We start from the raw sequence: 14,491 nt of genomic DNA on the forward strand, positions 1-14,491 counted from the left end.
TCAATTACCTAATTAGTATATTAATTTATTCATATATATATGCACGATGTAAATGGGATTAGATGAAAACGGATCCACTCTTGTTAAATTGCCAAATTCATCACTTTCTAAAAATATAAACAGAAGCACAACATCATCATGACCTCCTTGTAAGGTGATATGTTTAAATAAATAGGGATGTTACACATCCATGTAATCATGTAACTAAGTTGACCCAATACCAAAAAAATTCAATACTATTAAATGAAATGTGAAATACACGCGTCCAATACACACGAAATTGCTCTTGCCCAACGCTTCTTTTCTTCTTCTTCTCTCTCCATCACGCTTCTTCTTCTTCTCTTCTTCTTCTTCTTCTTCTTCTTCTTCTTCTCACGCTCGTTTACGCACGAAGCGTCTTCTTCTTCTTCTTCGCCTTCTTCTTCGCGTTCCTCCTCCTCCTCCTTCTCCTCCTTTTTCGCGTTCCTTCTTCTTCACGTGTTTTCTCCTTATCATCATTCTTTTGTTGTTGTTGCTGCTGTATTTTTTTGTCTTTTTCTCCTTCTCTTTCTGGTGAAGAAGCAGTAGAAGGTGAGGAAGAAGAGTTTTGAATAGTGCAGAATGAGCTGAACACAGTACTCATGGTGAACCGAACATAGTACTCATGGTGAAACAATTGTATAGTACTGAGTGAACGAAACATAATCCATTATATAAAATCAAATTCGAACAGCTTTCTGCAGAATAAACCGAACACAGTACTCATAGTGAACCAAACACAATACTCATGGTGAACTGAACATAATACTCATGGTGAAACAATTGTATAGTACTAAGTGAACGAAACATAATCTATTATATAAAATCAAATTCAAACAGCTTTCTACAGAATGAACCGAACATAGTTCTCATGGTGAACCAAACACAATACTCATGGTGAAACAATTGTATAGTACTGAGTGAACGAAACATAATCCATTATATAAAACCAAATTCAAATAACTCTACCTACAATTTACATATTATCAATTCAATTCAATTCAGTACACCTCCATCCATTTAATTCAATTCAAATTAGCAATTGCATTCCATTCAATTCGATTCAAAATTGAATAATCCAAACTTTGTCAGTTTGTTTTGTTTCAGAAGAGTAATCCAAATCGCTCTCCATTCAACTGATTTGAAGTTGAGTCATTTATTATTTCAATTCAGAAGTGCAGATCGAAGAAGAATAGAAAGAAGATAAATGCAACATAACCAGATCAAAATAAAAAAACGAGAAGATGAATGCAATCAGAGGAGAACGACGAAGGCAATGCAGATCAAGAAGAAGAAGAAGGTTTACGTTGCAGCAGAAGGTTTACGTTGAGTAAAGCTTTAGGTTGCAACACGTTATATGTAGCGCATGTATGACAAACGAGTGAAGGGTGGAGAATGCGCGTGTGGAGGAAATTACTTGGTTAACAACCATATAAAAAATACATGGATGCAAAGCTTTTCCGTTAAATAAATTAGTAAAAAAGAGTGAGAATTTATTTATAATTTAATGAAAATATTTGATAAAAAATTAATAAAAAATAGTCAGAATTTGTCTTATTTAATATTCATTAATTATTGTAATAATTAATAAATACTAAATAAAATAAATTACAACTTTTTTTTTAACATTATTGATAATTTAATTGAAAAATTTTCATGTGTTCCATTCACTTTATTGAAACAGCGGTGTACCAGATACGAATAGGTAGACAATTTAAATTTTTTCTGGTAGTATATGGTGCAATACCTAAAACATTCATAGTTAGATAGTGAAATGATGATTAAAATGGGAGTGAACATGACCAGGCTAAAATGCAGGCAATTTCAGCTAAGGACGTAATAACGATTTGAAACTGATAGGTTGTTTCTTTAGCGGCCATGACAGACTATTAACAATGAGTGGTACTTGACCAGTAAATTGAATTTGGATTTAGTGTTTGGTTTTTTGGTGTAGTTGGTTACATGGTGAAATGGATTGTATAAGTCTCAACAGGGTATATACAAAAAAATAATTAAAACATGTTTATAATGGCAAAAGTGTCCAAGTGAAAATTTGGATGACCTGGAAAAAAAAAGTATGGGTGTAATAAAATAATTTCATAGACAAAAAAGAGATTAAAATTAGCGAAATTCACTAAAACGTGGTTGAATGCTTGTTGGAGTGGAGAATGACAATAATGTATATAAAATTTTAGCGTTTGTGATATATGCAGTTTGTGATGCTGTGAAGGAAGATAGTTAAAATGGACACTGTTTACTGTTTTAGCCCTTGAGCACTTGCATTTCTCCGTTTATGTGGAGGGACATTGGACAATGCATAAGAGTTGTGGTAGGTGTGGTAGGGTAGACGTTGATGCTGCAGAGGTGGGAGGGAAGACTAGGTTCGTGGCTGGTGATTGAAGATTCACTGTAACGAAGATCTACACCCACAGCTAAGCCACACGGAGAGGCTCATCATTCTATTATGCAGCAACTCTTTCGGAGTTACCTTTTTCGAATAATTGACCAATTGGTCACCCCCTCACCGTGCTCTACACATTCACATGATCATGTCAAAATTAAGCTTTAAATCTGAGCCTTTCTTATTTTTAAATCAATGTCGAAATGTTTCACGATTAGTTCATTACTGAATACTGGTATATCAGTCAAGTACACTGTACATGCGAAAACTTTTTTATTTTTTTTAATAATAAAACGGGACTAAACTGTCCAAAAAAATCTAAATACAAATTAAATGAGATAAAATACTTTTTCTTCCATCTATTAAGACTTAGAATATTAAGTCATTGTTGAGACCATTGCTATTTGTTGTGTATCTGAAATGTTTAGCGATTGGGCCTATATATATATATATATCCATTTACACTATTGTAATAGTTAGGATTTTGACTAATAAGATCACTGGTTCCATTTTTTTCATTTAGACTTTCTTTCTATTACCCTTGTTCCAATATGCTATCAGAGTGGCACCGATTCGGACCTCAAGCTTCTCCACTCTTCTTTTTCTTTTTCCTCTTTTTTTTTTTTATTTTCCATTGCTTCCACTTCTAATCAAACCCAGAAAATCTCCTTGTTCCCATTTCTGACAAACTAACTGAAAATTCTTTTCTTCTATGGAAACAAATTGCCTTGTCCACAATTTTTTCTAAAAAATTTAGAAATCATCTTAATGAAACTAAAACCTAACCCAATTTGCCACAGAAGCTGACAAAGCTGCTAGAAATGAATCCGCCACCTATCAAGCATGGATTCAACAAGATTATGCGATCCAGACTTGGCTGTTGTCTTCAATAGATATTTCTTTTCAAAATTGCATGGTTGGATGCACTTGAGTTCATCAAATTTGTGATCGTCTCAACACATACTTTGCAGCTCACACCAAATCTCGCATCAAACAACTCAAGACCCAATTAATATCCATCAAAAAACTCACCCTTCCTGTCACTGAATATCTCACTCAAATAAAAAAGATTGTAGACCTTCTTACTGCAGTTGGCTCTCCCCTTACAATTGATGAACAGGTTGATGCTATTCTTGAGGGTTTGAACTCTAACTACAAAGCTTTCCGCACTTTTGTTCTTGGCAGAAAAGAACCATGGACCATTCCCGAACTTGAAGCATTCCTCATGGCACAAGATGAAATGCAAGAACAGCCTACCAAAGAAAAAACACCATTAGTTCAAGCCAATCTCACCTAAACTCAAATTCCAGGCAACAATTTCACCTCTCCAAACTCACAAGCATCGTTTTCACATCTCAAAATTTTGGTCGAGGCAATGGTGGACGTTGAGGCAAAGGAGGACGCTTTTTTCGTGGAGGGCGCAATTCTTGGCAAACTGCAAATTGAATTCAATATCGACTTTGTGGTCGATTAGATTATGGAGTTTGGCAGTATTATTTTTTATTTGATCAGAATTTTAATAACCCTCTTTATTCTTCTCAATGATCTTAGCTTCCACCTCCTCCATCAACCTCCTTTCACAATCCTCAGGCTCTAATTGCCACACCCTCTTCTGTTCAAGATAATGCCTGGTACCCAGATTCTGTAGCTTCAAACTATCTCACCCATGATAAACAAAATTTAATTTCTAGCTCCGAATATAGTGGTTCAAATCATGTCTCCATCGGTAATGGCACAGGTATTCAGATCAAGTATATTGGTAACTCTACTCTAACTTCACCTTCTTCTAATATTCAATTTGCCTTACTTAATTTATTACATGTTTTCAATATTGCTAAAAATTTCATCAGTGTTCAAAAGTTTGCTGAGGATAATGGAGTGTATTTTGAATTCCATGCACATTATTGTTGTGTTAGATCTTCTCATTCTAAACAAATCCTTTTGCATGGTTCTGAAACAAATGGTATTTACAAATTTCATAATGTGAATGTTCCTGGCACTATTTCTCTCGATGCACCAAAAGCCTGTTATACTAATACTGTCGCTCATGATCTTTGGCATAAATGCTTTGCTCATGCCTCTTCTAGAATTATTGCCTTAGTTCTCCAACATGCCTCAATTCCTTATTCTAATAATATCACTGCTACATCTCTTTGTGATGCATGTTACAAGGCCAAAAGTCATCAACTTCCTCATTTTTCATCTCATCACTCCTACTCTCATCCCCTTGAACTCATCTTTGCTGATCTTTAGGGTCCCTTCCCCGTCCCTTCTTCATCTGATTTTTGATATTATTTGTCTATTGTTGATGTATACTCTGGCTATACTTCTATCTTTTTACTTCTCAATAAGTCCCAAACCATCACTGCTTTCAAACAATACAAGGATTTTATTAAAAATCTCACTGGATGCTCTATTAAATGCATTTAAACTTATAATGGAGGAGAATTTATATGTCATGCTTTTATAGATCTTCTTTTAACCTTGACATCACACATAGACTCGCCTGTCCTTATTTTCATCCTCAAAATGGTAAAGTCGAACGAAAGCATCGTCGCATAACTGAGTTAGGCTTAGCCATGCTTGCTAATGCCTCTCTCCCTCTCAAATTTTGGCTTGATGCTTTCACCAGCACCACATACATTATTAATCGTCTTCCATCTCCATCTCTTAATAATAAATCTCCCTTTGAGCTCCTCTATCACCAAATTCCTGATTACACTTTTCTTCGTGTTTTTGGATGTCTTTCCTATTACAATAAATATAAACTTGAACATAGATCCAAATCCTGTGTTTTCCTTGGTTATGCCACCAACCACAAAGATTATAAGTGTTTGGCTTCGGATAGCAAAATTTATGTCTCCCGTCATGTCCGTTTTGATGAAACCACTTATCCTTATCATTCACTTTTTTCTGATCATTCATCCAATTCTTCATCCTCTCTTCAATCCACTCATCTTTCTTGTCCAATCATTCCTGTCACAACTTATTCTGTTCATCATCCTCCTCTTTTATCCACTTTACTATCACCTTCTCATACTACTCTCTCCTCCCCACCTACTACTATTTATACTAATTGTTCTTCATCTTCATCTAAGTCAGCCACACCTATTTTTTCTAACATTCCTATCACTGGGATTGATGTCCCTGCCCCTTTATCCATCATCAATAATCCACCTCCTCTAAACACTCATCTCATGTAAATGCGTGCCAAATCCGGCATCATAAAACCCAAAGCCCACTGCACTACTCTTCATTCTCAAGCTAATTTATCTACCATTTCCTCTAATGTTGATCAAGCCATGCAATTTTCAGAGTGGAAAGCTGCAATGCTAGAAGAGTATAATGCTCTTCTTAAAAATCGAACTTGGAAAATTGTGAACCCACCTCCTAATGCCACTGTTATTGGCTGTTGGTGGCTTTTCACCATCAAGCAAAACCCAGATGCCACTATTAAATAGTACAAAGCACGCCTTGTTGCCAAAGGATTCTACTAAAAAGAGGGCCTAGATTTTGATCAAGTGTTTAGCCCATAGTTAAACTAGCCACCATACATATTCTCCTCACTTTGGCTCTGTCCAAAGGTTGGCACATTCGCTAATGTGACTTCAATAATGCATTCCTTAATGGTAAATTAGATAAAGATATTTTTATGCTTCAACCACCTGGCTTCATATCTTCTAATCCACATGCTGTTTGCAAGCTTCATAAGGCCCTTTATGGCCTTAAACAGGCACCCCGTGCCTAGTTCACCACACTCAAAAATACTCTTCACAATTTTAGTTTTCATCATACAAAATCTAATCACTCCTTTTTTATTCACACTACACCTACTAACACTACTTACATACTTGTTTATGTTGATGATATTCTTCTTACAGGGACTGACCAAGCCACTATTAATCATCTTATTTCTCAACTATATGCTATCTTTTCTCTTAAAGATTTAGGCACTTTATATTATTTTCTTGGCATTGAAACTACTTTCTTATCTAACTCTCATGTTGTTTTATCTCAATCCAAGTATATTAAGGACCTTCTTACAAGGGCAGGGATGCTTAATGTCGAACCTATGCCCACCTCTATGGCTACGACACTCAAATTGAGCAATCAGGGTGATGATATCTTTGTCCTTTGCTTTTATTTTCTATTTTTTTCTATGAGTTATCACCCTCTTGGTTTGGAGTATGGTTGTGATCATTTTGTAGGGAGTGATAATTATATCTTTGGATTGCATCATGGGATGGAGAAATCAATTGAGGGAGGAGCAATCTCCTCCATGTCACAATGAGCCATGCCCTCCCTAATGCACATATCCAAACCAAGGATATGGTGGATTTCACTTTAATGGTGCACCTCCACCACCATATACCTATGGCCCATACCCCAACGTAATCCTCAATCACCATATTTTTAAATACCACACCAATACCATCATCCACCTCCTTACATACCACCTCAAGATACTCATCAACATGAACTACCTCCTACATATACAACCTTTATCCCACCTAATAAATCTTCCCTCTTACCTAATTGTGGAGTTCTCCAACCCTTGTCTCAAGAAGAACAAGAGCTTTAAGCCTTTCTCCAAGAGCAAGAAAAATTCCGAAGGACACAAGGGTAATTTGTGGCTACCATAGCCGAAGCGGTGAACCGCTTAGTCCTCCTACACTCATCTTGTCAAGGCACTCCTCTTGAAGAATGTGAAGGATTGACTAAAGGGTGTAGTGAGGAGAAAAACATGGAGCCTCAAGGGAAAGAAGAAGGGTTAGAGTATGAATTGCAACAAGAGGAAGAAAAAGAAGTATTTGAACCAGAGGAGAAAAATGGAGAATTGAGGGAGATTGACCAAGATGTGGATTCCATCATTTAAGATTTTTTACCCACATTGGTCAATCCCCTCAATGATCTTGATGAACCTTCCCCTATTGGATTTGGAATAGAGGTTGATGTGGACTTCTCACAACCTCCTTGTTATGACTTGAGTGATGGAGAAGAGGAAGTTGGTGAGGAAGCAATTCCGTTCCAAGAACATATTGAATGGGTGGCAATTTCACCGATGAACTTCATTGGCCTCCATCAATATGCTATCTTGGAGACGGATTACCAACTTAAGGCCTTTCTTGGGTTGGTACATGGTGGAGAAAAGAGTGTTGGTGGCCAAGGGAATCCAAGGCTCATCAAGAAAGCCAATTCAACCTTTGGGATTCAAGCATGGTATAAAACACCATTGAGTGATTTTCGGAGAGTGTTGGGTTGCTTCAAGGGTAAATTCACTAAATTGAGAGTTTGTCCATCCGGCTTGAGTTATAGAGGTCAACAAAAAGGAAAGCGAAAAACTAGAATATGGGATCTCGGAGGAGCTTTGAAGTGCAAGCTTGGATGGAGATTCAAGGAGGAGTGGAAACATAAGCCACCGTAACAAGAGTCTCCTCAAAAAGTTCAACTTAAGGACTTTAAATAAAAGTGCTAGGTGGGAGACACCCTACCATGATAACATCTTTTTTACCCTTTTCTTGTTTATAGTCTTGAATTATTGTATTTTGCTTCTTTTAGTTAGTTTAAGTTTTGTTTGATTTTGAGCATAAATAGGTTAATCTCCATATAGATAATGAATTTATGAATTTCAGGATGTTTTGGGTTGAAATTTGTGTTGAGCTAAGGCTTAAGTCCCTTAGAAATTAAGAAAATTTTCTTGGAAAAACAGGGCATTGTGCGTGCGTACGCCCTTGTGCGTATGCACACTAGCCTGCACAGCCCCTGTTGGGAGCGCTCGCACGTCTCTGTGCGTGTGCGCATCCCAATTTTTGCCCATTGTGCGTATGCACAACAACCCTAAATTTCCCATTTTGTGCGCACGCACCCACTCGTGCGTACGCACACTCATTTGCATCCCTTCTGTTGGGAGCACTCGCACCCCTCTGTGCGTGCGCACCTTGGGCTTTTTGCTCTCTGTGCGTATGCACACTTTCATGCGCCCTCACACATGATCCTTTTTGCAAAAAAAAAAAAAAAAAAAAACTGTTTTGTGCGTGCATACCCCCCTGTGCGTACGCACACGTCTTAATTCCCTCTCTGCTCGGAGCGTTCACACACCCTTGTGCGCGTGCATACCTTCCATTGCCCACTTTGTGTGCGTATGCACACATGTTTGTGCATACTCACAAGTACTGTTTTGGGCATACTTTTGATTGCACTTTTCATTAAGCCCTAACACACTTCTGCCCCCTCCGATCTATTCCTCTCTTCTCTTGCTTTTTCCATGTTTTTCTACTTGTTTTTACTTAGTTTTCATTGCATCTCATTTTTATTTTAGTAATTATATTAGATTTGGTTTAGTTGTTTGTTAATTAAATAAGTTGCAAGTGTTTGATTGATGTTGATTGGGTTGCTTCTTGCTTGAAATTTGGCATATTTTTTTTTGATAAATATGTGCACTAAGCATTAAGTCCTTGTTTAATTGCCTAATTGAATTTTGAGTTTGATCCATATGTTGTAGCTACCATATGCGTTAAACTATACCCTTGTTTGGCAACTTAATCTGTTAATCATGAATTGTGCACCTTGGATTATCATTGATGTTATTTAAGATTGAGTTTCATCAATGCACTTATACTTTGCTTTAAATTACTAGTACCTAGTGGGTTTGAATATTCATGTTTTCATTGCACCCTAGGACAATTTATTTATAAGTGTGTATTGAATTAAGTGAATTGAGTTGAAATTACTTGTTCATCATGATTTTCATATCAAATTCATCACATGACCGGTACTTATTTCTTGTTAATGCCTTACATTTGTTTGAGTAACTTGACTTGATTCTTATCAAGCTTGTCACTTTTTGCAATAAGTACCTTTTCCATGTGGCTATTTCATTATGTTTCATGATGAATAAGGAGTTTTCTTTTTATTATTGGATTGGTTATTGTTTATTGTGCTTCTATATCAATCTTGCGCTTTCACTTGCACAATTTCAATATCCAATATCTCATATATTCAATTCACTTTAGTTGTGGTTACCTAGGTTTGTTTGTACCTTCACTCTTGCTTATCTTTACTTGCAACCTAGGCTACTTAATTGAGGAACACATGCTATCTCTTTTGATTGTGTGGTTACCGTTTTTACCCGGCCAATGTGTGTGTTCTGAACCGTGCGCACACTTAGAATACACACATTGTCTTTTATCATACCACACTTTTATAACCTTTTTCTCAATTTTTGTTTATTTGTTCTATTCAGCATCCCGAGCTCCAGTGGCCACCAGCTGAAGGTGGAGCCTCGCATCTCTTCACTCCCGGATTATGTGCATGCATGGAGGACCGTGCAACATTTAAGTGTGGGGGAAGATCCGCAATTTTGGGGCGTAAATTTCTATTTCTCAACACTTTGTACTATTTTCTAGTTTTTAGTAGTTATGTTTTTTGTGAATATTTGTTTAGTATTTCATTGCATTGCACTTTGCTTAGTTTGCTTATATACATCTTAGCTTGTTTATAATTCTATTTGTAGTAAATATTTGCATTTGCGTGTTGCCTAATATAGAAAATAAGTTTGGTAAAAACAACAAAGGAGTTTTCAAGAAATCTCTCTTAGGACATTCCATTGATTAGATTTGAAAATTTATTTTTCAACTTGCTTGAAGTATTTTTATGGAACATAAAAAATGAGTTAGAACAAAATACCAAGTGCGATTTGAGCTTTAATGGATGGTTACATATTTTCAACTACAAATTTTGTTCTTGTGTGCTACATTCCCTTATGATTAGGATCTTAGATTTTCTTGAATCTTTATGTCCTATATTTGATGTTTTGAATGCATTTAGTATGATTGAGGCCATTTTTTGAAATTAAACTCACTAAACCATATGGCCATACCCTTACATCTACCTTTGTAAACCACTTTTGGACCTTTTACTTTCCCTTTTGTTCTAATATTAAGCACACCAATTGCTCTAAGCGAAAAATCATTTATGTCCATGAATTGTATCTTTGATTAGCTTGGGTTAAGTAATGTGTGTTATTTAAGTGTGGGGGGAATTTGTGGAGAAACATTGGTAGCAAGTTTACATTAGGTATTCATTGAGAAAATTTGGAAAAAAGGGTAAACATTCATGCATTCATTACTTAAGACATATGCATCTCTTTTTGGTGACAAAAGAGAAATTTTGGTGTATAAAAAAAAAGAAGGAAGAAAAAGAAAAGAAATGATAATAATAATGCTAAATAAAGAATGCATATGTGTGTGAATTAGAAAGAAAATGCATGAGTGAGTGTGGAAAGGGAGGTGAATGGAAAATTAGGTTGTTCTCTTTTGTGTGAATATGTTATATAGGATTAGAAGGGATACTTGAGCTAATCAAAGATCCAATCTACTAGTCCACTTAACCATATTAATCATACCCTTACCCTAACCCCATTACAACCCTCCAAAGACCTCATGATATTTACATTCATGCATCAGTATTTGTTGATTGTTAGATAACTAGCAAATCCTAGAAACCATGATTAAAGGAGAATTGAGGGATTAAGCCCTAAACACTGAGCGATTAGAGCGTATACACATCCGGTGAGGGGTTCGATTGCTCAATTCTATGATTCCTTCTCTTACCTTGTGTTTTCTTGCAAGTTGTGGAATTAATTTTTGAAACCTTTAAATCAAATATTTGGATGTTGATCATATTGTATTAATTCCTTGCCTTGGCCCTAATGATCTATTTTGGATTAATTGAAAATCTCTTATTTGTTTTTGCCGAACTCAATAAGGAACCATGGTATAGTCTAGATATAGGTAGTTAACATTTTGCATAGTCGCATGCATGTAGATAGTGCATTAAATAAGTTGCTTACCCTTTTACCCTTCTCCTTTGATTGTGATTAGTATGAGGACATGCTATTGTTTAAGTGTGGGAGAATTGATGAATCCATATTTGACGATAAATTTTGGATTGATTTGAGTGGATTTCATCATATAAACCCACATTTATTCATCTAAATAGCATGCTTTTGTGTTTTCTCTTTAAATTATGTCCAAATGTGAAAACATGATATTTTGTGTTTAATTTAATCAATTTGATTCCACTTTTAGTCTATTTGATGCCTTGATATTTTGATGAGTAATTTCAGGTGTAATAGATAGGAATGGCTTGATAAGGGTGGAAGAGAAGCATGCAATTGGGAGAGAACATGAAGAAAACAAAGGAGAAGCACATAGCCAAGTGTGTGTACGCCCAACTCCCTGTGCGTACGCACAAGAGGAAATCAGCATGTGTGCGTACGCACAAGTTCCTGCGCATGACTTCATTAAAAAGTCATGTGGCTCGCGATTCGGGAGGCTTTTTGGCCCATTTCTGAAGGCTTTGAAGCTTATAAGGAGGGGGAAGCAACCACACAATATACAATACATTATACAACACACTTAGGGTAGTTTAGGGTAGCGTAGCTTAGGTTTTCTTTCAAACTTTCTTAGGATTTAATTAGGGTTTATACTACAAGTTTTCATTTACCAATTTTGATCTTGGATTTTAGCAATTTCCATTGTAAGTATTTCTTAATTTTCTCTTTTATTACACTTCTTGTTCTACACTTTTCTCTATTTTAATTTCCTTTATCAATACATATATGCTTCTTACAATTTTGAGTTTTGGTTAATGAATTTGATGTTTGATGGTTATTATATGTTTATTGAGTTGCCCTTGTTGATTTTGATCATTGGTTGTTCATAATTTTCAGTAATTTTACAATTTTGCCATGTTTTGTGAATATGGCTACCATGTGTTTGATGAAATGTCAATTTTGATTATGAGGTAGATTTCTACCCCTTGACTTGGGGGAATGAGTATATGGAATGCTAAAGTCATAATGTCTGACATTTAGTGATAATTCTTGGGTTGTTAGTTGTTATTGTTTCCACTAAAGCTAGCTTTTTACTAAGGTAATTAGTAAGTTAGATAGGATTTGTGAATTAATAACAATTATACTCACTTGACTTACTCTTCAATGTTAAGGGTTGACTAGGTGAGATTAATCCATCATAATTATCATAGTTGTGGTTATGGCAATGAAGGGATTCCATAACTCATCCCAAGTCAAGGTTCTATTTATGTTTTGAACCACATTTCCATCATTTTAAAGCATTACTTGTTCATAATACATAGATAGTTCTTTAATTCCTTTATTAGTTTATTAATTGCAATTTTGATTGTTCTTTAATTCCTTTAATCGTTTGCCTCACTATTGAAAAACACCCCTTGATTCTCACCATCAAAATTGTGCGTTTATTGTCACTAGTTCCTAGGGAAGACGATCCGAGGTTTAATTACTCTCGGCTATTTTAATTTGAATTAAACTTTGATGTTGGAATTTAATTGCTAGTTTGGACTATGCTTACAATGAAGAAGTCCTCTTTTCTAGAGTGAAATTCTAAACCGGCGCAAAATCTCATCCATCAACCCAATATTATATCGTTCCATCGTTGGGGCCCTCCAATATGCGACTATTACTCGCCTTGAAATATCATACTCAGTAAACAAAATTAGTCAATATATGCACAGACCCCTTCACTCTCATTGGTCAGCAGTGAAATGCGTGTTGCGTTATCCTGCTAGATCACTACATCATGGTTTGGAGTTCTTTTCTAATTCAGACTTGCGTTTAATTGCCTATAGTGATTCTGATTGGGCTAATGATTTTGGATGACAAAACATCCACATCTGGATTCTGTGTCTACTTGGGGACCAACCTAATTTCTTGGAGCAGCAGGAAGCAGATCAAGGTGAGCCGCAGCAGCACCGAAGCCGAGTTTCGCAGGATTGCCTCAACTATGGAATAACTTCTCTGGCTTTAGACATTGCTCGATGAACTTCATATTCGTGTCTCTCATCCTCCTGTAATCTTTTGCGACAACCTAAGTACCTGTCTCTTGGATGCTAATTCTGTCCTCCATGGATGATCCAAACACTTCGCCCTTGACATGTCTTTTGTTCGGGAATGGATAGCGAATAAGCAACTCTTTGTCAATCATATCCCCTCCTCAGCTCAAATCGTTGACATCCTTACGAAGCCCCTTTCAGAAATTAGTTTCAACTTCAAATCCAAACTTAGAGTGCTCTCGTCTGACTCATCTCTAAGTTTAAAGAAAAATATTAAAACTTAGAATATTAAGTCATTGTTGAGACCATTACTATTTGTGATGTATCTAAAATAATTAATAATTGGACCTATATATATCCATTCACACTATTATAATAATTAAATAATTAAATTTTTGACTAATAAAATCACTGATTTTATCTTTTTCATTTCAACTTTCTTCTATTACCCTCTTCCAATACCATCATCACTAATAATCTTTTCAAAGTCAGAACGAGGTATATTCTAAAAAACAAATCAAATTCTGTTATCAAACTCTTTATGGCAAGGTAATTTGTACAAATATTACTTTCTCTATCCAATTTAATTAAGCGAATAAAGCAGAGATGACGTGAATGTTTAAGTCTATGGTGATTAGTACCCATATATATGACTTTAGATATGCCTTTATGAAATCCCAAGTGGTACACAAATGACAGATCCTGAAATACAAGTTTTGTTCTGACTATATGAATAATGAGTGGTCCTAAAATGTGGGGAGACTAATGGGCCAGATTCTGTGAGAGTGATTTTACAGAAAGTTGAAAAAAGGTGATAGTACAGTTTTGAACTCAAAATAATAAAAAAAGGTTATACGGGCCATAACCCAACAAATAAATAAATAATCAATAATCATGTACCAATTTATAAGGTCCTAACCTGTTGACACAATGCTGTTGGTCCCTTCAACCGCTTCAGACTTTTCCTGGTGAGTTACTTTCTATTTATGGGTCCTTTTCCGCGGTTGCCAACCCATTCTGCAAATTTGTTATTTTGTCTGTTACATATGATATTTGATTAAAACAAAACATAACGTTCTAATAAAAAACTTATATATTAGATAATATTGAAATAAATAGTAAATCAAATTTAATTTAAATTACTAGTAAAAAATTATAATAAGTATAATTAAAAATAATGAATATTAGGTGTAAATATGA

This window comes from Arachis ipaensis, chromosome B03, assembly GCF_000816755.2.
Source record: "Arachis ipaensis cultivar K30076 chromosome B03, Araip1.1, whole genome shotgun sequence".
NCBI classification, from domain to species: Eukaryota; Viridiplantae; Streptophyta; class Magnoliopsida; order Fabales; family Fabaceae; genus Arachis; species Arachis ipaensis.